Below are 20,530 nucleotides of genomic sequence, written 5' to 3'. Positions count from 1 at the left end.
TTGAATGTTTAATCAACGGATATGTGTTTGAATGTTGGTCAATTGGTTTTGGTTAAATGCTATATATGTGCATAATGTCTTGTGACTCTCTCGTACCATTTCATTCCAAATGAAAACTATTGTGTACCATTTCATTCCAAATGAAAACTATTGTCTAACAATTGTCTGACAATGGAACATTATAAAATGGTATTCAAAAACTGTTGTATGAACAATCTAACTACAATACTTTTCAAACAATTTTAATTGCCCAACTAGAAAAAACACAACAATAAAGTACCATGTTCTGTAGTATCACACCCAAACACACAATGCTTTCTACAAACTTCTGTTGTTTTGCTTCAATTCAGACAACAGCGTTATCTCAAAAAAATGATGTAGAACATTTAAAGGGACAACAGTTTCTACACAACTGATCTTGTCAAACTTTGCTTCAAAAGTTACTTTTCATGAGATTGCTGCTGACATAATATGACTTGCACAACGGACCCTACACAGTCGTATGTCGTCCTTTCTGGTATTCAGACAACATGCATATTAATACTAGCGCTTGTCCAAATTGGATTCAGACAACAGTTTCGCGCTGTCGTCTGATACCTGCATCAGATGGCAGGAGTATTAACAACAGCAATTTTCACTATCAGACGACAGTGAAAAACTGTCGTCTAATTCATTTTTTGGCATAGTGCGAGCTTTGTCAGCATCGCTCCATAGTTGTATTTTTCTTTAATATAATACATACAAAAATAAATTTTTATTTTTTAATAATTAGAAAAATATAACTGCATTACTTGCTCGACCTCTTCTTTTTAAAAATAAAAAATAAAAACCTGCATTTAAAGAAAACTTTAATTAAGGGCATTTTAATTTGATAGAATATAGTTGACCATGTGAATCAAAACCTAAACAAATTCCAAAGACGGTAATAGCTTAAGGCCCATTATGCTAGAAAGAATTCTTGGTCTTGTATTTAACTATCGATTCTTCTTACAAGCGTAATACCATGCTCGTGGAGCCACAATCATGCTCTTGGGGCTTGCAAGATTGGGCGTGGTATGGAAGGTTACGGAAATACATAAGGCTCATTTTCGATTTTGGTTGCTACAGATTTTGGACTTAGGACCAAAATTCAGGCACGACAATCTAAATCCTTACACAGGCATGTAAAGAAGAGACAGTCTGAACATAGGTTTATGCCTACTCATAAAACCAATAGTTTTTCCAGCCAACAGTTTATGCTTTCACCCCGCAGTAATTCATCTTCTTCTATGCCAACTAAAAAGTCTCAAAAGCCTCAATCAAATTTTTCCTTTATTTGTTCTCAAGCTAACTCATCGCCCTATTCGAAATTTTATTGATAGAGTAAAAAGGTACAAAAAGAAAGGGGGCTAGGCCAAACCACTTCCATGGGACAAAGATCAAAATAGAGATCACAAAACAATATCTTACTGGAACGAACAAACTTACAAGAAAAAAAATCAAAGACTAGTAAAATGAAAAGTAGTACGCTCCCTACCATATATACTGGTAACAAAGCTAGATAGCCTAAGCCACCAAAAGGAACCAGTATTATTAGATCCTCTGAAAGTGTGTGTGACCTTAAATTGTATGGTTGAGGTGAAAGCCATGTAATTTAACCACGGCACTCGCAGCTTCTTAGGATGAAAGAAAAAGCATGCAGCCAAGGACATAATTATTCTGAAGCTTCTTAGAAGAAATATTATATGTTGCTTTCATGAACTCCCAGATTTTTCCTACTTATGTTTGAAGCTTCAAGGCCTTTCCTTTCTTGAAGGATTATCCAACATCTACACAGGGAGTGCTTTTCTTTTACTTAGGGGAGAACTGCTAATACTATTGCTATTGCTGCTTTTAGAGAATGATAGCTAGCTCCTCAAAAAGTTGATGTTCCTTTGCTGTTGACCGTGCTCTCAAGGCTCTTACCTCCTTCACAAATGGTCATTCTTGTCAAATTGCTTAACGTACGATTACAGGGCAAAGAAAAGTATCTAACAAAAGCTGAATCCAATAGTGAGACTTGTCATTCTGAAGCTTAATTCAAATCCCTCAGGACGAGACAGATATGTTACTGCTCTCATGATGCTTACCAAAAGCCTCGACGATTTCAAGGAAAATAGGATAACCCACCCTAGCTGGTCTGAATTAAGGTGAGACTGATAGTTAGCTCGATTGTGCAAAGTCGTTTGATATCAGTAATCAAAACTTTCTGAAGGAAGCTGAAGCAAGACCAGGCCACGGATGATGATTCTAACTCTTTTGTTCAACAACTTCCCTTTCAGAGATAGTTATCATTTAGTTAGACTCCAAATAGTTTATGTCCATGTTAACAAATTGTAAAGACAAATTTCTCTTAGTGCACTTACATCCCCTGATGTAATATGCATACATTATTTTGCTCGATATGTTTTACAGAAGGCAGAACAATGAAGCAAGAAGTATACAAGCTTAAGGGATACGTAACCTAAATAATTGTCAGGTGAAATCTATGATATGTACGAGTTATGACTTACAAGTTCACAAATTCGTACAACCAGCTTCAGCCAATTCATAAGGTCTGAGATCCTTGCATATGTATATGCACATTGCCAAACTTATAAAATATCAACAGATGAAAGAATGACTTGCTTGAATTATTTCACAGACCCAAAAAAGCTTGAATTATTTCTATAAAAAAGTTAAAATATACAAGCTTTTAGGAATGGGATAAAGAATCAAAAATTTGCATACCAAAAAAGAATGAGTTGATGCATAGGATCTGATCGATCAATATCATTAGACATACACATACGCTTAGAAAGTTACAAAGCATGCATACATCATTAGGATCGGAATAGGTATACAGATCAATACTTATGCTAAGCATGTATGAGCTTTCAACACCAAGGAAGCAATACAGCAGCGAATAGACAATTTCCAAAGTCATAATATTCTAGGATCATCCTCTTGTGTAAAACAATATATAAAATACCTACCCTAGGCTACCTCATCAAGCTATGCGGCCCATGCATGAACTACCTTATGTTTTATGCAAATCACGTGTTACTTGTCAGTAGGATATTATGTCGCCTTTGGCCTCTCTTAGCATATGAGTGTAGAAAATGTCCGTAACATATAGTCCTAACTTTCATGAATGCATTTTCTACGTCACAGCTACGCCCCTGTCGCCCTCTATATTTGTTGCTTGCAAAGTTTGTGCCAAAGTGATAGCGAATTGGTTGAAGTGTCGGTTGGTCATTGTTGTGTGGAAGCGTCAAACAAGTATGAAGTATAAGATATATGAAAAAAATAAATTAATAGAAAAATGTAGAAGACGAAGGATTTACGTATTCACCACAAAATAAAAGGGTCACATCCACGGGCAGAAACGGTGAGGAGATTCCACTTATCAAAAGGAGATTACAAAGTGTTTAACAATTTGTTTAAATCCCAATTACACTCGAATACATTGACGGAAAGAGAAAGACCAAATACTCTCGAATATATATTGTCTCTCACAAGAACAAAAGCAACAAATCAAAAGGTAATTTTTATATAGAGCCCTAAGCTGCGGTTTTTTCTTTTCTCTCTCACACCTTAATTGGTGACAAAAGTATATATTTATATGTGCATAAGGCAAATTCTAAAATCTAATAGAATTAGGTTAATTATGTGGGCTTAATCCCAAAAGATAATTAATGGGCTTATTAATTTAAGTCACAAACCAACGGACACTATTATTTCACCGTCCCAATTAGTGCATTTGTTGTTACAAGATTATATGGCTCATCCATATGAACCATATAGAGTTTAATTAGGCTGACTCTAATTATCCTCACCACCTTCCTTGTAGAAGTTGTCCACAGGCCAAGTACAACTTCTGTCAGCCACTCTGTTTTGGGATATAATTTTTGGTACCTACTATATGCCAGCTGCTGAAAACCATGATCAACAGGCAAAGAATATACAACACAAAGAAGGGCTGAGAAAAGTGTTTTGCAGCCATAGACCATGACTAGTGAACTTCTCTTCAGTTGCCTATAAGAGAAAATGATAATGAGGCTTTCCGAGAGGCATGGTGATTGAAGGAAGAGTAACGATAGGAGAGGAAAAACGAAATATAGAGAGAAATTATATGGTACTGGAGCTGCAAAGCAAGTTCAGAGAGACGAAGATAATTTAGAAAGAAATTATATGGTATTGGAGCTGCAAAGCTTCTAATGAAGAAATTTTTTTTTTTTTCCGTCTTTCCTTCTCTTGTTTCCTATTGCATGGCTAACAAAGAAGAAATCGTGCGACTGAATAGGGATGAAATGTACCCAGTTAATTTTCTTTTTTCCCTTCTTTCCTTCTTTTTTTTTTCTGAATACATTTAGAAATTTGCTGAATACATTTAAAAATTTAAAGTAAAAATATCCTATTGTTTAAGGAAAACTGAAATTGGGAGAGAATTGAGTCGTACTTTCATTGATAATAGGGGCCTCTTTATATAGAGGATTACAAGCATAGAGATAGAGTTGTACATGGAAACATAATCGTACATTGATTGGATATCTCCTACGATTCTCCGAGAATATCTCTAATATAAACTCTATTTCAACTAGAGCAAGTAATCTCGAGTTTGGGCCAGACACATATTCTGGATTTACTTGAACACTCTCCCTTGTGTCGCCCAAACGTGGTGCTCCTCTCATTGCCTCATTAAAAACCTTACCGAGTAACAAAAACTCAGTGGGACAAAAATAACCTCAGTCGAAGGGGAAAAATAGCACAACACACCCTTCACGTTTCTAGATCATACATGTAGACATCTCCCCCTAATGTCTGCATCTCCCCCTGATGACAACGGTCATGGGAGTTCGGATAACTTCCGCAAACGATGCTACCAAAATGTTTCTCGAAAGTGGAATTTAGGCAATGACTTAGTGAGCAAGCCTGCCACGTACACTGTCCTCAGATTGAACCTAGCTAGTTCACTTTGAGCTTGAGGAGAGTCTGTTGTTGCTGATTATCCTTGATGTTGTCGCTTTTGATGTAGCCTTGCTTCATTTGTTCAAAACAAGCAGCATTATCCTAAATGCTCATAGGCTCATCTGTGGTAGACTTCAAACTACAATTGTTCGAACATGCGTAACTATGGATCCAATCCATATACATTCACGAATCACTTCGTGAAGAGCAATAATCTCTACATTGTTCGAATATATAGCGACTAGGGTCTGTTCTGTAGACCTCCACAAGATATCACGGTCTTTACCCATGGTGAACACTTAACCAGTTTGGGAAGACTTTTGTGTGGGTCAGAGAGATACCCAACATCAGCAAAACCTTCCAAAACACATTGTTTTGGGATGGAGATAGAGGACCCAGGCCAGTGTTGGCGGCGTTCCTGGTGTGTGATGGGTCCGAATCCATCATCTTTCTGTAGGGATAGAACAAGTCCATATCAATCGTACATCTCAAGTACTGAAAGATATCTTTTACACCAATCTTAATGGTGTCGAGTTGGCGCAGAGCTATAACATAGCTAACAAGCTTACTGCAAATGAGATGTCCGGTTTTATGCATTGGGCTAAGTACAATAATGCGCCTATTGTACTAAGTAAGGCACTTCTGTCTCTAGCACATCTTCGTCATCATCCTTTGGACGAAGAGGATCCTTTTCAAGATCAAGACTACGGAAGATCATGGGGGTGCTTGAAGGCTTGGCCTTATCAAAATGCCTAAGCATCTATCGACACGATGCTCAAGTCCAAACCGAGACAGAATCGTGTTCTCCCATAATCCTTCATCTCAAAATCGGATTTCAAGTGTTTAGCGGTTTTCCTTAATTATTTAAGGGCTTCCAATGAAGTTCATGTCCAACATGAACCGCAATAGAATCTGAAACTTGTTATGGAAACGCGCGGGCATATCTCTTCCCAATCAAGTACAGTCACTTTAGTGAGCGTTTCAACCTTATTGCAAACGCGCTTCGAGGTCTAGAGCCACTTGACTTGGGTAAATGAAGTTCACCATGAACCTTCATGTATATTCCGTATCTAGATCCCCATAGAGATACGTAGTGACCACATTCGTAAGCTGCATGATCAGTTATTTGGAAACTACCAAACTGACAGGGTAGTGGAGTGTAATGACATCCATTACGAGAGAATATGTCTCATCGTAGTCGATTCCAGGGCGTTTTGTGAGAAGCCTTGCGCCATAAGGCGAGATTGCCATCTCTTTTTCTCATCATGCTTTCTAACGAAGACCCATTAGTCAATACGTTTTATGTTAGGAGGTGTTAGCATCACTGGCTCAAAAACCTTCCTCTTCGTTAGAGAATCCAACTTAACATGGATCACATCTTTCCATTTAGGCCAAATCTCTCTACGTTGGCATTCATTCATCAAAGGAGCATGGTTCGATATCATCTTACTGAACAAACTCATGTGCAGCGAAATGCGCAACTACATCATCAATTATGATGGAGTTTCTATCCCACGTCTCATGTATACTAGTGTAAATTTCATAGAGCTCTATATTCTCAGGAATAAGTTTTGACGTTGAGGCGTCCCCCAACGATAACCATAACCCGGAAGACACTCATGAGACGAATTTTGAGTGTCGATGATCAAAGGATTGGAATGTGCCAAAGTATCCTTCGAACCCACGGGCCTCCCACGCATCCTAGCTGGGGCCATGACCTATAATGCCAGAGTGTCATTCTCTTTGGCGTTGGCGCCATGCCTACCTCCGTGTAGGGTGATGCTACGTTCTCTCGTAGGGACGTCCTTCCTTGCAGGCATGTTTGCAGCATATTTGTGTGATCTCGTCACTTTAGTAGGGATCGAAATGAGACATAGTGGGGACAGAACACGACAATTCCTGTCGTTTCTGCTGAACATCTGTGTTCTTATCTCCCTTTAACGACGGGAATATTGTCTCATCAAAGTGACATCCGCAAATCTAGCGGTAAGGAGATCGCCTTGCAAGGGCATTAAGTGGCGGACGATTGTCGGAGTCTCAAGTCCAACTTAGTTGGCCATTCGTCTGTAAGGACCCATCATAGAGCGCTGTGGCGGCACAATTGGCACATAAGTGGCACACTCAAAGGTGTGTAAGTACGATACTTGTACTCAGTCACTAGCTGTAACGCAGAGGTAGATTGAGTGGCGGTGGGTCGTAGTTATGATTCACAATCTGATGATGTTGGACATGCCAGATTGTCTGAGAAGAGAAAAACTTACTATCGAAACACATATATAGAATGAGAGTATGGATTCTGACACTCACAACAATAAAGTTCACATTTTGGAATTCACAGATGTCTTGAGTAATAGTGTTTTGATTGAAATGAAGCATTAAAAATTCATCAACATGCACAATGCCCTTAACCCTAACTATTATAGATTGTAATTGTGTCCAACAAGTTTATAGAGTTAGATGTGAAATCACCTTACAAGTTTCTGGAAATGAATAAATCTTTTAACTTTTAGTGGAAATTACCTATTCTGATTTCTGGCTACCTAAATAGTAATTTTTTTTTCTCTCTCTTTCTAATGTACTTTTTTCATTCATTAAGCAGTTGTATCCATATTGACAAAAAGCAAATACTATGATGTTTACTGACTTTCCTGTTCCCTCTTCATGTTACTTTAAAGACTCCGATCTCTTACAGATATCCTTCATTTTTCAGGTAAAAAAAGTGATCCAACTCTAATGATAGTGACTCTAGTATTAGTTGTAGCTCCAAGAACTATGTTTTGCAGTCTTACTATGAAAAATATGAAGACCTACTAGATTCAAATTTCCAAGATTTTATAGCACAAGAACTTCCTATTGGTTTGTGTGAGGTGCTGCCACATAATCTGAGTCTTCCTTTAAGACTCTCCATTTTGCATCGCAATCTGATAGGGAATGGTTCTCATCGTCATCTTACGTCGTCCTTTAGACTTGAGATTGAACAAGAATTCATACTGTGAGGTCATAGTCATTGAGAGACTACCATCTGGGGTATTTGCCGATCCATTTGAGCTTCAACATCTCCTTCAGCGTGGTGGTAATTCTTTTTCATCCTAGATACTACCATAACCTGTTGTCCTTAGTATAGCCATATGGCACTGATATTTAATTTTTGGTAATTGGAATTTTTTTTTTCGTTAATGCAGTGTACAGAAATATAGCTGTCTTTGGAGATACAAATTTGGAATTGCCTTCTTTTCTTTCCAACCGTTCTGCTGTCGAGGTTCACATGGATGTTGGTCATGATCTCTTGCTGGGTCCGAGTAAAGAGTCTACCATCAATTTAGAGCTTCCCCTACATGCACGATATCCAGTAAGTGAAGAACACCAATGAAATTGTAAGTGCATCTGGCTTATTTGGGCTACTCGTACTTCTGAACTAGGACTTTCATTTAGCATTTCACATATATTGTCAGAATAGGAATGTGTGGCCAAGTATATTTCAAAAGAAGATTATTATGAATGACAGCAAATGCATTGAGAGTAGTAAGAAGAATGTTTTCAGTATGAAGGCTGAGTTTGATTAATAAACATGTGCAGATCTAACAATAGCTGTCTATATACATATGCCTCCCCGTTGTTATAGTACAATTAAAATATGAGTGGACCATCTTTTGTGCTCTGGACTATACATTGTACAATATCACCATTTTTTGCCTGTAGAAAGCCTGCTGCATTGCCTTATTTTACTGTACGTTCTTTTCTGGTTGCAGCCTCTAGATGAAAGTGGCTATTGGGAAGTCAAATTTGGTACACCTGATTTCTTCATGCGTTGCAGTGTTGAGGGAAAGTCACATAATCAAAGCTGTTTATATAGGATACCAGATATTGATGGTTCTGATTCAACATTTGGTACAGTTGTCTGGAACATACCTTCTGGGATGAAGGCACATGCTCGAATTGTTTCCGTCTTCACTTTTATTGCTGCCTTAATTTCAGCCATCTTGATTGCTGTAACATCCATATTTTATTCAGACAACTCCAGCAAACATTCAAAGGAATCTTAGTTGTTGCTATACGTTTTTTTTTCTTTGAGGAAATTTTGTTGCTATACTTTGCATGCTGCTTATTTGTTTCTTTTCAGTATATATACCAAGCTCCCTATTCAATCTATTTTCAATCATACATTGCCGTTTCCACTTCCTACTTGATTTCTTGATCGCAAAATTCTATTTGATTTCTACGCTTGTCATTTTGCATCAGTATTAGTCAATTCAAATACAATATTTTAATGGAATTAGATAGGGTGCAGCTTTTGCCACCCTATCATATACTTAGTTCACTCTACATACATGAAAAGAATTAGCCAAATATTCTCGTATTACCTTGATCAAAATAATAATAATAAAATAAACGAATAAAAAACAATGAAGATCAATATTTGCACCTCCCTCGCCGGCGATCCTTGCCTCAACTGCCGCCACCGTTATCAACACCCAACTCAGATGCCATCATTCTCTTTCATTAGTCCTTGTGTTGTTCTCTTAATATGAGGGAACCCCTACAATCCATGAGAGCAATACATAAAAACCCATAACTTTTCTCCCTAGACCAACCGTTGAAGGACACAGGGAATTCAATTAGTGGTGGCATATTCCATGAGATTTTCAAGCGGTGGTGATCGATTCTCTACGGCGTATGCATCTTCTTCATTTTTTTTTTCAGTCTTTATTTTTTGTTTTTGGTAACTAGGGATAGCATTGGAAATTTGGGTGGCAAATTTTAGATGTATGGTGAACTGAGTATATGGTAGGGTGGCAATAGCTATACCCATTAGATATTCTTGATTATTGTACCCTGTTAGATTTTTTATTTTTATTTTTTCATTTTCAATTCAAATATTTTTGTAAAGGTAAGGTGGCGTTCGGTAACGTTTTCAAGTCATCTTTTTCATTTTATAAAATGAAAATGGCTTGAAAATGCGTTCGTTGGTTTGTTTTCAAAAATACAGAAAATAAAAATTGAAAATGATTTTTTATTTTACTCGTAAAACAGGAAAACGACAAATAGACGTTTTCACCTTTTCATTATCATATTTTAGAAAACACGGAGATATATGTATACATTTTCATTGTTTTTTGTATTTTCATACTGTAGTACCGGACTCGTTTTTGCTGTTCTCGTTTTTGAAAATTGTTTTCGAAATAAACTACCGGACACATTTTCGGATCTCAAAAATCCAATCTTGTTTTCTCGTTTTCATTTTCAAAATCGGTTTTTGAAAAATCATTTTTAAAAACGTTACCGGATAGGCCCTTAATATTGCAGCAAGTGTAACTTTAATTGCATTACAGACCATAAGTATTATGTCCCGACATTCTTCAACAAAATGGAGGGACTGAACATATGGACACTTGTTCAGAACTTCAGATGTACCAGACAAACCAATTCCTAGCGCTAAATACTACCTTCTATTCCATGAAAAAAGAATGTAAAGAGATGAAAATGTCGATCTTTGGTGTGAAAGGACATTTAGTGATAGAATTGGATGGAAGTTTATTCAATCAATGAAGGGACAATTGCAAGATTTCGAAAAGTGGGTGCAATTGAGTAAAATTGATAAGTTAATATGGCACGTTGATAATCGAGGGACAAGTTAGAGCGGGTTTCAGTTTAAAAATCTAAAACAAACGCATATATAAAAGAAGGTTTTGAGCTTCCGAGTGTGATACTCTGTTTTCAATTCCCCTCCTTTGAATAGGCTTCAATGATGTTAGCTTAGGAGTTCTGTATCTTGGGTATAACGACATATATTCAGCCAACATAATCCAGTAGCAAAATCTCCACAATCAGGTTTAATAAAATAAAATAAAATAAAAAATAAAACCACGTCCAGTAGCAATTTAATCCTCATTTCCTTAAAGTTCAATATTTTTTGAAAAAAAAAAAAAAAAACTTTTTTTTTTTTTTACGCTTTTTGTATAAAACACGCTTATACAGTTACGATAACGCGTATTCAACCGCGTAACACCTACGCGTCTATTCGACTCCTTATATAGCCGTTAGCTGACTTGGCTCTCTCTCTCTCTTTCCTAAATCAATTGTGCTTTCCCTCTCCCTTTCTGTCTTGATCTCCTAGGGTTTCAATTCCACTCTCAATTCTTTGCCTACTTGATTCGATTCTAGGGTTTATTTCTTTTGCCCGCATTTGAAAAAAAAAACACGCTTATACAGTTACGATAACGCGTATTCAACCGCGTATATTCTACTCCTTATATAGCCGTTAGCTGACTTGGCTCTCTCTCTCTCTCTTTCCTAAATCAATTGTGCTTTCCCTCTCCCTTTCTGTCTCGATCTCCTAGGGTTTCAATTCCACTCTCAATTCTTTGCCTACTTGATTCGATTCTAGGGTTTATTTCTTTTGCCCGCATTTGAAAAAAAAAAAAAAAGTTTAATATTTTTTTTTTAAAAGTATATTTTTCATGCTTTTTGTATTAAATGCGTATACCACTGCGTAACATATACGCGTACTCTAGTCCTTACAACCTCATGCGTATACTACTGCGTAACATATACGCGTACTCTAGTCCTGACAGCCTCACGCGTATACCACTGCGTAACATATACGTGTATTCTAAAAAAATAGTCCTTATAGCCGTTTACACGATTTATATTTTGAAAAATTGATGCATGTTAGGAATATGAAAAGGGTAGTATTGTCTTTTGTAATTGTTGCCTATAAATGGGCTGTTTCTTTCGGTTTTCAATTAAGGTCAGTAACAATGTAGTCATAAAATTCTCTCCGCGTTCTTCTTCGTTTTCCTTCTTCTTGTTTCTTTCTGTTTCGATTTCAATAAACCATGAATGTTATCATGGTATCAAAGCTACGGCTCTTGATCCTGTGGACTATTTTATGCATGTAGATGCTTTCGTTCTACCTCTAGCTTCCGCTTTTATCAGCTTCATTAGATTTCAATTCGATGTGTACCCCCCTTTTTCAAACCCTAACCCCAAAAATTCAATTTCACCTGAATCTTGAAGCCTTGGCCATGGATTCTCACTCAAAGCTTGAGCATGATCTCATCATCCGTTATCTATGATTCGAAGTTTTATTACTGTAGTTTGTACCGTTTGTTTCGTCGGTAGTCTAGTATTTGCTTGGTTCACTCATCGGACACCGGGGATTTGTCTTTTCGCTATGATTGAATTGAGGTTGCTTCGGTTATTCACTCGATAATACAGAATCACTCTCTCATATCAGTGAACATTTCGTTGAATACCTGGTGGGCGTTCTTTCATCTAAGTCTTGATGGAATTCGGTAATTCTAAATCGTTTGCACTGCACTTAGTGGATATGATTTATTATTCATGGTGTTATTCCTGTGTTGATATGGAAAACTTGATGGAATTGACTGTCATGTAATGATAATTGTTGCTATTTAGTTATTTGGTGAAAGTTGTGTGCTGAAGATGATGAATATGGATATTTGAGAGTTCTCTATTATCTTGTATTTTGGATGATCGAGCTTTATGTTCAAAACTGTGCAAATCAACCTTTGGTGTTATATGGCTAGGGGGTTCTCATATCACTAAGGTCTGATATGGCAAATTTGAGAAGGAAGATGTCTAATTCTCTGTTATGCGGCTTCCTATATCTTGTGCTCTTCTTGGCGATTCTGAATTGTCTCATCAGCCTATATTCTTGCCACATTATACTGCTAAGTGATGAATATTTTGGTGTCATAAGGCTGATATGCTGTTGTTTAGTGTTTTTTCTACCGCTAAGTGTGTTGACTTACGAGCTATGAAACAAAACAAAAACCTTGGAGGTGTGTTGTCCTCCGTATAACAAATTTTTGGAGATGGATTTTGTATAACATAACTTTTGGAGGTGTCATGTCCTCCGTATAACATAATCTTTGTGGTATAACATAACTTTGGAGGTGTCCTGTCCTCTGTATAACAAAACTTTGATGATGTCTTGTTCTCCTAAAAGAAATTCTTGCAGTGAGTCATAATCCAAATTGGGTAGTGGATGGAAAAACATTAGGCAGCAGCTTAGAAATTTATGTAGTACATGTTGGGGTAATGCAGAAGAGTTGGAGGCCAAATTATATGATGTGAATAGAGCCATGTTAAAGATGCACCAGGTTTTGAAGATGAGGATTACAGTGTTCACTGCTTTCAGTAATGTGGTTGTTCTACCCTTGGTTTTCACTCTGGAAGACAATAGCTGCAATGAATAACTTGAATATCTTCTTTGTTTTTCTATGGCTTGCAAGAGATGAAAAGGTGTCTCTGCTTCTTCAGTATGTCCAGTTCCTGTTGAAGTGTCTGTGTTTGTCTAGCAGCTAAATCTCTTTCTTCCTTGAGGCGCTGGAAAGCCTGATTAGACTTGGTATCAAGACCACGCATAGAAGCTTCGTCTTCTGAGTTTCCTTGACCTGAACCCGGAGTTAAATAGACAGCTCTAAGCTTGCACTCCTCTATTGTCCTTCCACTTTCTTTGGTGAAAGTATCTTGTGGATGTTCATCAACATCAGAATTTGGAGGCACCGTTGTACTCTGCAGGAAAAATTTATCTTATTTGCACTGCATGTCTGGAGGATATTCTCGTTGGGCTTGGAGGGTGACCCTGATTACACATGAGTCCCAAGCCTATATAACACCGGTGTTGGGCCGTACAAAGTATTTCTTAGGGTGAGTGCAGAAAGGTGTTTGCTTTGATGTTTATGTTCATAGTTTGTGTTAAAAACAAGAACTTCTTTCATTGGAGTGCACAGCTTCTTTGGCAAGCTTGATTTATGAGTGATTGATTTGTTCACTTGTTTCACTTGTTTATAAACTCGGTTGGATGCCCAACCAACCGATACCAACCGAGTCCCTCGGTGTACCGAAATGTTGGTATACCGACTTCTGTGGCCGGTAATGGGAGAAGATTTTATGTACCAAACTAGTTCGGTACGGTAGGTGGTTTTGGACTTGCAGCTCCGGTACCGAACAGAACCTACCCCTAGGAATAAGATTGTTGAAGCTATTTCTAGACTTTCAGACCAGAAAAATATTCCCAGACTGAATATTTGTCTTTATTGAAATCCAATTTCCATGTACAGGTCGATGAACAAAGACTGTCTATAATCAATAATCATTTGTACTTCGTTATGATAGACAGAAAAGTAATCAGTAAAGACTAACTTTTATTATAATTACTTATTCGATCAATACACATACATAGGACATCTTATTCATATGTGGTTCATTTGATGTCCACTTACATACAGAAGTAACGTAGTAATAATAGATTAACAGTACGTACATACTATTTATCAAACATACTATATATAATAAACTACTTATGCTCATTAGAAAGCTCCATGATCTTTTTCGATCATCCTTGTATTTTGAAGAGGCCATGACTGAGATAACCTTTCCCCACGTACATTCCATTCTTAGTTAACATAAACTTGTCAGCCTCAAAAACCAACTTGAAACCATTCTTACTGAGCAGCGATCCACAAACCAAGTTTTTCCGAATATCAGGAACATGAGGTACTTCTGTTAGAGTGAGTACCTTTCCAGATGTCAACTTGAGTGTCACATTTCCTTGGCCTTCAACTCTCGAAGTAGAGGAATTTCCCATAAAGAGCTGCTCTCCTTGTTCCACTGCTTCATATGTAGTAAACATTTTCTTGTCAAAACAAATGTGGCGTGTAGCCCCAGTGTCCACCCACCAATCATCACTGCTGGTCATCATGTTTACTTCAGAGATCACAGCTGACAAATTGATATCAGATATCCCACATGAAAGTTTGTCCTCTTCAGCTATATTAACCTCCTTGGCCTTGCCTTTATATTTCTTGAAATTGTTTGTCTTTCCTTTACGGCTGCGACAATCAGAAGCTCTATGCCCAGGCTTGTTACAACTAAAGCATTTTCCTTTGAAATCACGATGCTTCTTTGAATTGCCTTGCTCTTTGCCTTCACCAGAATATTTTCTCTTTTTATTCTCTGGTCCATCTTCAACAACATGAGCATTTGCTGCCATGAAATTAGTTCCATTTTTCTTGTCAGCAATACGGTTGTCTTCCTCAACCTTTAGCCTCACAGTCAAACCTTCAAGGTCCATTTCCTTGCGCTTATGCTTGAGATAATTCTTAAACTCTTTCCAAGATGGAGGTAATTTTTCAATCACACATCCAACTTGTAAAGCTTCAGTCATATCCATTTTTTCAGCCTGCATTTCATGTAGAATTAATTGAAATTCTTGGAGTTGACTCATGACTGATTTGGAGTCTAACATCTTGTAATCAAGAAAACGCCCAATAATATATTTCTTCTTTCCAGCGTCCTCGGTCTTATATTTCTTGTCAAGAGACTCCCATAAGGCCTTAGCAGTTTTCATTGGACTATAGACATTGTATAATGCATTGTCCAATCCATTGAGGATGTAATTTTTGCACAGAAAATCAGAATGATGCCAAGCATCTGCAGCCGTAGCAGCCTCCACAGATGAGCCACTAGCAGGGGCATCTTCCTTCAGAAATTTTGTCAAACTCAAGGTTGTCAGATAGAAGAGCATCTTTTGTTGCCACCTCTTGAAGTCTGTTCCATTGAACTTCTCAGGGTTCTCTCCATGTTTAGAGGAGTCTGATATCACCACAGATATAGGATTTGCCTCGCTTTGTCCCATATCATCCCTAGTAACATTTGAATTGTCACCATTCATCTTCCTTTTATAGAAGAAAATCCAACTTACAATTTTATACAAATAATATGGATGTAAAGAAACAAACCAGTAAACCAAAACCTATATTAATGTAACTTACCAGAAACTATCACAACTAGTTTAGATTACAGCAATACGATATAACTAAGAGAGAATTTCGTCTTAAGATTGTTGGAAAATTTGAAAAGAAATATTGCTGCAACTATTCTCTAATATATCAAATCACATAGAGAACAAATAGAAAATTAAGACAAACCTTTTTCTGATACTAATCGAGGCTAGAACTTGGTTCTATTTCCTTAAGACGAAATTGCCTCCCTTGTCGGTGCTTGAAGGGTAATTGGAATTGGCAAACGTCTCCCAGGAATTCAACGATTAACTTTTTCCAGAAGAAGCACTACAATCTAGAAAACGGACGAACACAAATTGTGTGGTACTCTCTTGTATGCTAGAATGGTTTTAGGAGAAACTTTTGATGGAAAGGAATTCCAAGATCAATTTATTGTAGAAAGATGGAATTGATGCTTGTTTTATAGGAGTCAAATGTCTGTTCGTGAAAGAACGTGTTTACTGATTTAAATGCATCAGTTGCATTGTTTCAGTAGAACTCTTTCAACAAATATGTTGTAACTTCTTGATGACAGTTACAAGATATTTAACTGCCTATAATTTCCATTCAAATAAAATTAAATATTTAAATTTGTTAATGCTTTGATCCGTTGGGGATCTAATTAACGATAAGTAAAGAGAGAGAGAGAGAGATTGACACAAGATGTATAGTGGTTCGCCTCCGCCTGAGCGGGAGACTACGTCCACTTGAAAGCTACACTAGTGTGTCGAGCCTTGCGGCCTAACAAGATTACAAAGTATGTAATGAATAATCATGTCTAGTGTTGTGGGAGGGGGCATTCCTTTTATAAGTGAAGGAATGCTTCTCCTTTACTTATTCTTCGATGTGGGACAAGTTACCACACATTTCTAGTCTATTTAACATGTAGAAAGCCATGTTGTGGAGGCATGTTGGCAAGGGCGGGAAGGTGGCTTCCCGGTGGCGGATTTGCGACTTCCGGATACCGCCGCGTAGCCTGAACATAGGGCTATACGATGTATGTCTTGGTTGGGCCTTGCCATGTCTTGTGGATGTCCCAAAGTGGGTGTTACTTATGCTTGGTGATGTAGCAAATCCTCCATATTATTGGAGGTATGTACAAGTCCCCGAAGTCCCCAAGTAAGAGGAGCTTCTTGGTTGGGGAGTTCAAATCATGAAGTCATCAAGCATAAGTAACCGGGCGGTACGGAGCCCCTACAAGTCCCCGAACTCCATAAGCAAGAAGGGACTCGTTAACCTGTACAATCAAAGACAAGAAGACAGGCATATGTAGAATGCTCGTTGCATTGGGCAACAAGATGTGAGTTGCATGGATATGGGTTGGCATATATAAACGTATGAGGTGCGTGATACATGTTGATGTATACACGCGAATGGCGCTGAGTACGATCGATTATGATGGACAAAACTCGAGAGCGTGTATGGCCGTGTGAGCATATGGATTGCATATGATAAACGTAAGTTGTATGAGCGCTGCGAAGGTAAGCGTTTGTAACGTGTAAATGATGAGTACGTGAACGCTTGTGTTGGTTTGGTTGTCCCTCGTATTAATGGAACGCGAAAAGAATTCAATTTGTCTGGAGCGACAAATGGTAGAAAAATTCAATGTTCCATTAACGTGTGGTGGGATGAGCGGAAGCTCAATGGGATGCCGGGAAGGCATGAGCGGGAAGCTCCATGGGGTGCCGGGAAGGCATGAGCGGAAGCTCGTGAGCGGAAGCTCAATGGGGTTGCCGGGAAGGCATGAGCGGAAGCTCAATGGGGCGCCGGGAAGGCATGAGCGGGAAGCTCAATGGGGTGCCGGGAAGGCATGAGCGGAAGCTCATGGGGTGCCGGGAAGGCATGAGCGGGAAGCTCAATGGGGTGCCGGGAAGGCATGAGCGGGAAGCTCAATGGGGTGCCGGGAAGGCATGAGCGGAAGCTCGTGGGGTGCCGGGAAGGCATGAGCGGGAAGCTCAATGGGGTGCCGGGAAGGCATGAGCGGGAAGCTCAATGGGGTGCCGGGAAGGCATGAGCGGAAGCTCGTGGGGTGCCGGGAAGGCATGAGCGGAAGCTCGTGAGCGGAAGCTCAATGGTTGGGCCCCTGCTAGGCCCGCTAGAGAGTCCCCGACTCTCCAGCCATGTTTGTTGAGGGGGAGCTGCACGGAGCAGAGGGTGTTGGGAAGCGATCCCAATCTTTAGTACCCAAGCGTCGGGGTTAACTGCCGGATCAATGGCTGCCGTAGGCTGTGTTAACTAGTCCCTTTGCTGCCGGATCAATGGCTATTATGAGGCGTTGCCTGACCGCTTGGCGGTTTTGGTCGTAGACCGTGGATGTGTACAGTATGTATTTGCATGAAAAAATGACAAACACATAGAGCAAGCATGTACAAGTAGTAAAGTGGCCAAGAACATGTCGTAGACATGCGTAAGGGTCATGGAGACATGTATAGACATGGCATCGGCGGTAGCTCAAATTGCAAGAGCGTAAGAGATAAGAGGAATGCACTTATCTTGTGCCGATTTGGAGCGAGTTGAAGTTGGAGTTGTCCAAGCATGACGGTCCATCGCTTTGGTTGGCCAGCGGAGGATGTCCAGCGGAGGTTATCCGGCGGAGGATGTCTGGCGGAGGTGGATAGCCAGCAGCGGATGTCCAGCGGAGGTTGTCCGGCGGAGGACGTCCAGCGGAGGTGGATAGCTAGCTGAGGTTGTCCACTGGAAGTGGATAGCTAGCGGAGGATGTTCAGCAGTGGACGTCCAGCGGAGGTGGAAGGCTGGCGGAGGAAGCTCGCCCAGCTGAGGAGAAATCTGTGCTAGCTGAGAAGTCCGGCTGAGAAAACTCGTTAGCGGAGGAAGAAGGTCGGCGGAACTCGGAGCTCAGCGGAGGTTTTGAGTTCGGCGGAGCGGAGCTGGGTGCTGATATGGAAGCTTGGTGGAGAACGAGCTCAGCGGTGAAGCTCGAAGTTCGGCGGTGGACTTCCAGCGGTGCCGCTCGGCGATGAAGTTCGAAGGTCGGTGGTGAACTTCCAGCGGTGCCTCTCGGTGGTGATGAGGCTGGCGGAGCGGAGCGTGGTTAGCGGATGTCTGCCAGTGGAGCTCTTGGACGGTGGAGTGGAGCTTTTGTCCAGCGGTGTGGATGACGGTCAGCGGAGGGACCGTGGCATAGGGAGGCTCGGAGGAGGCCTAGAGCTCAGCTGAAGTGGCCGTGACTTTGAGCTCGGCGGAGGCTCAAAGTTCGGCGGAGAAAAGTCATTAGCGGAGGAAGAAGTCTGGCGGAACTCGGAGCTCGGCGGAACGGAGGCGCAGTCCGGTGGAAGCGCTGCTCAACGTGGAAGCTCGACGGAGGCTGCCAGGTGGTGTAGTCCGGCGGAGACTCGAGTTCGGCGGAGATTCGAAGTTGGCGGAGGGAGCTGCAGCGGAGACAGGAATGGCAGGCCGAGCAGAGGATGACGCTGGCAGTAAAGTTTACTGGCGGTGGAGGAGAACTCAGCTAGCTGGAGCAGTTTTGTCCACCGGTGGAGCTTGTGAGCGGAGGAAGAAGGCCGGCGGAGGCTGTGATTTTGGCGGAGCCTTGCCAGTGAGCGAAGGTTCTCAACTGAGGTTTGGAGTTCAGCGGGGCCTTGCCGGAGATGGTGGGGCAGCGGAATAAAACTCGGTGTTTCAGTCCGGCGGAAGATCTCAGTCCGGCGGAGACTCGAGAGTCGGGCGGAGCCTTTGTGGGCAATTTTCGCGGTCCGAAGGTTGGGCGGAGCCTGTGCCGTCAACCAACGCTGGCGGAGGAATGCAGCGGAGCCTGCAGTGAGCTTGCAGCGAGCTGGTTGAGGAACCTGCAGTCGCTGGCGGAGGAGCTCAGCGGGGCCGAGCTTCGGAGCTGCCAGAGCTCGGTGCTTGGTGGTTGGAGCCAGCGGAGAGGAAGTTTGGGCGCGAATTTCAAATCTGAAAATGGAGATGGGTGGCCAGAGGATTTTTCTGGGTGCCCAGAGCAAATTTGCAGTAAATTTTGGGTTTTTTTTTTTTTTTTTTTTTTTTTTTTTGTTGGGCGTTGACCAACCTTGGTCAGTGTTGACCGAAAGTGTGACCAAGCCTGATGGGCGTTGACCAACCCCGCTGGGCGTTGACCAACCCCGTCGGGCGTTGACCAAGCATTGACCGCCCCACATGCTGGTGTTTTGAGCAATTTCTGCAAGTTTTGACCACTCCATGGGCATTGACTAACTCTGCTGGGCGTTGACCACGTGTTGATTGGCGTTGACCAGTGTTGACCGGCCCACAAAGTGCAAATTTCTGCACACTCTGCTCTAGTTGCTGACAGGACCCGCCCCGGATTTCACCCTGAAATCCGAAGTGGACCTGCGGGGCCCACCTTAGAAGAAATTTTGCCAAAAATTTGGCAGAACTTCCCCTAAAGTGGACAACCCAAAACCTGTAGAAAGAAAATTTACACTTCTAAATCATCCATCCTTATTCTCCTGGAGCCACCCTGCTCCCCCAAACAACATCAACCAAAATCATATGACACAAAACACAACTTAAATAACATTAATTTCCTCAGGTAGTCAGAGCAAATCTAATAGCAAGGGTGATCAAGGAAAACCTAAATCAAATAAAAACGCGGAAGCCACGCTGTTGTCTATGCCTCAACTCCAATGTACGCCCGACCTCAACTAATTTCGCCTGCAAACTGGGCATTTGAAACCGAAGGGCCCAGGGGAAAGTACATAAAAACGTTAGCGTGAGTGGACAAAAATAAATAATTGTAAAAACATAAGAGT

General features: G+C 40.5%; 1 pseudogene; it reads left to right on the top strand.

Annotated features, from left to right (window-relative positions):
• The first annotated feature begins 7,359 nt into the window (after window positions 1-7,359).
• On the top strand, window positions 7,360-9,131 carry LOC133744708 (uncharacterized; annotated as a pseudogene).
• The last annotated feature ends 11,399 nt before the right edge of the window (window positions 9,132-20,530 follow it).

This window comes from Rosa rugosa, chromosome 4 (genome assembly GCF_958449725.1).
Source record: "Rosa rugosa chromosome 4, drRosRugo1.1, whole genome shotgun sequence".
Classification (NCBI taxonomy): Eukaryota; Viridiplantae; Streptophyta; class Magnoliopsida; order Rosales; family Rosaceae; genus Rosa; species Rosa rugosa.
The sequence above is the reverse complement of the archived record's forward strand: the minus strand, read 5'-3'. Positions and strand labels throughout refer to the sequence as shown.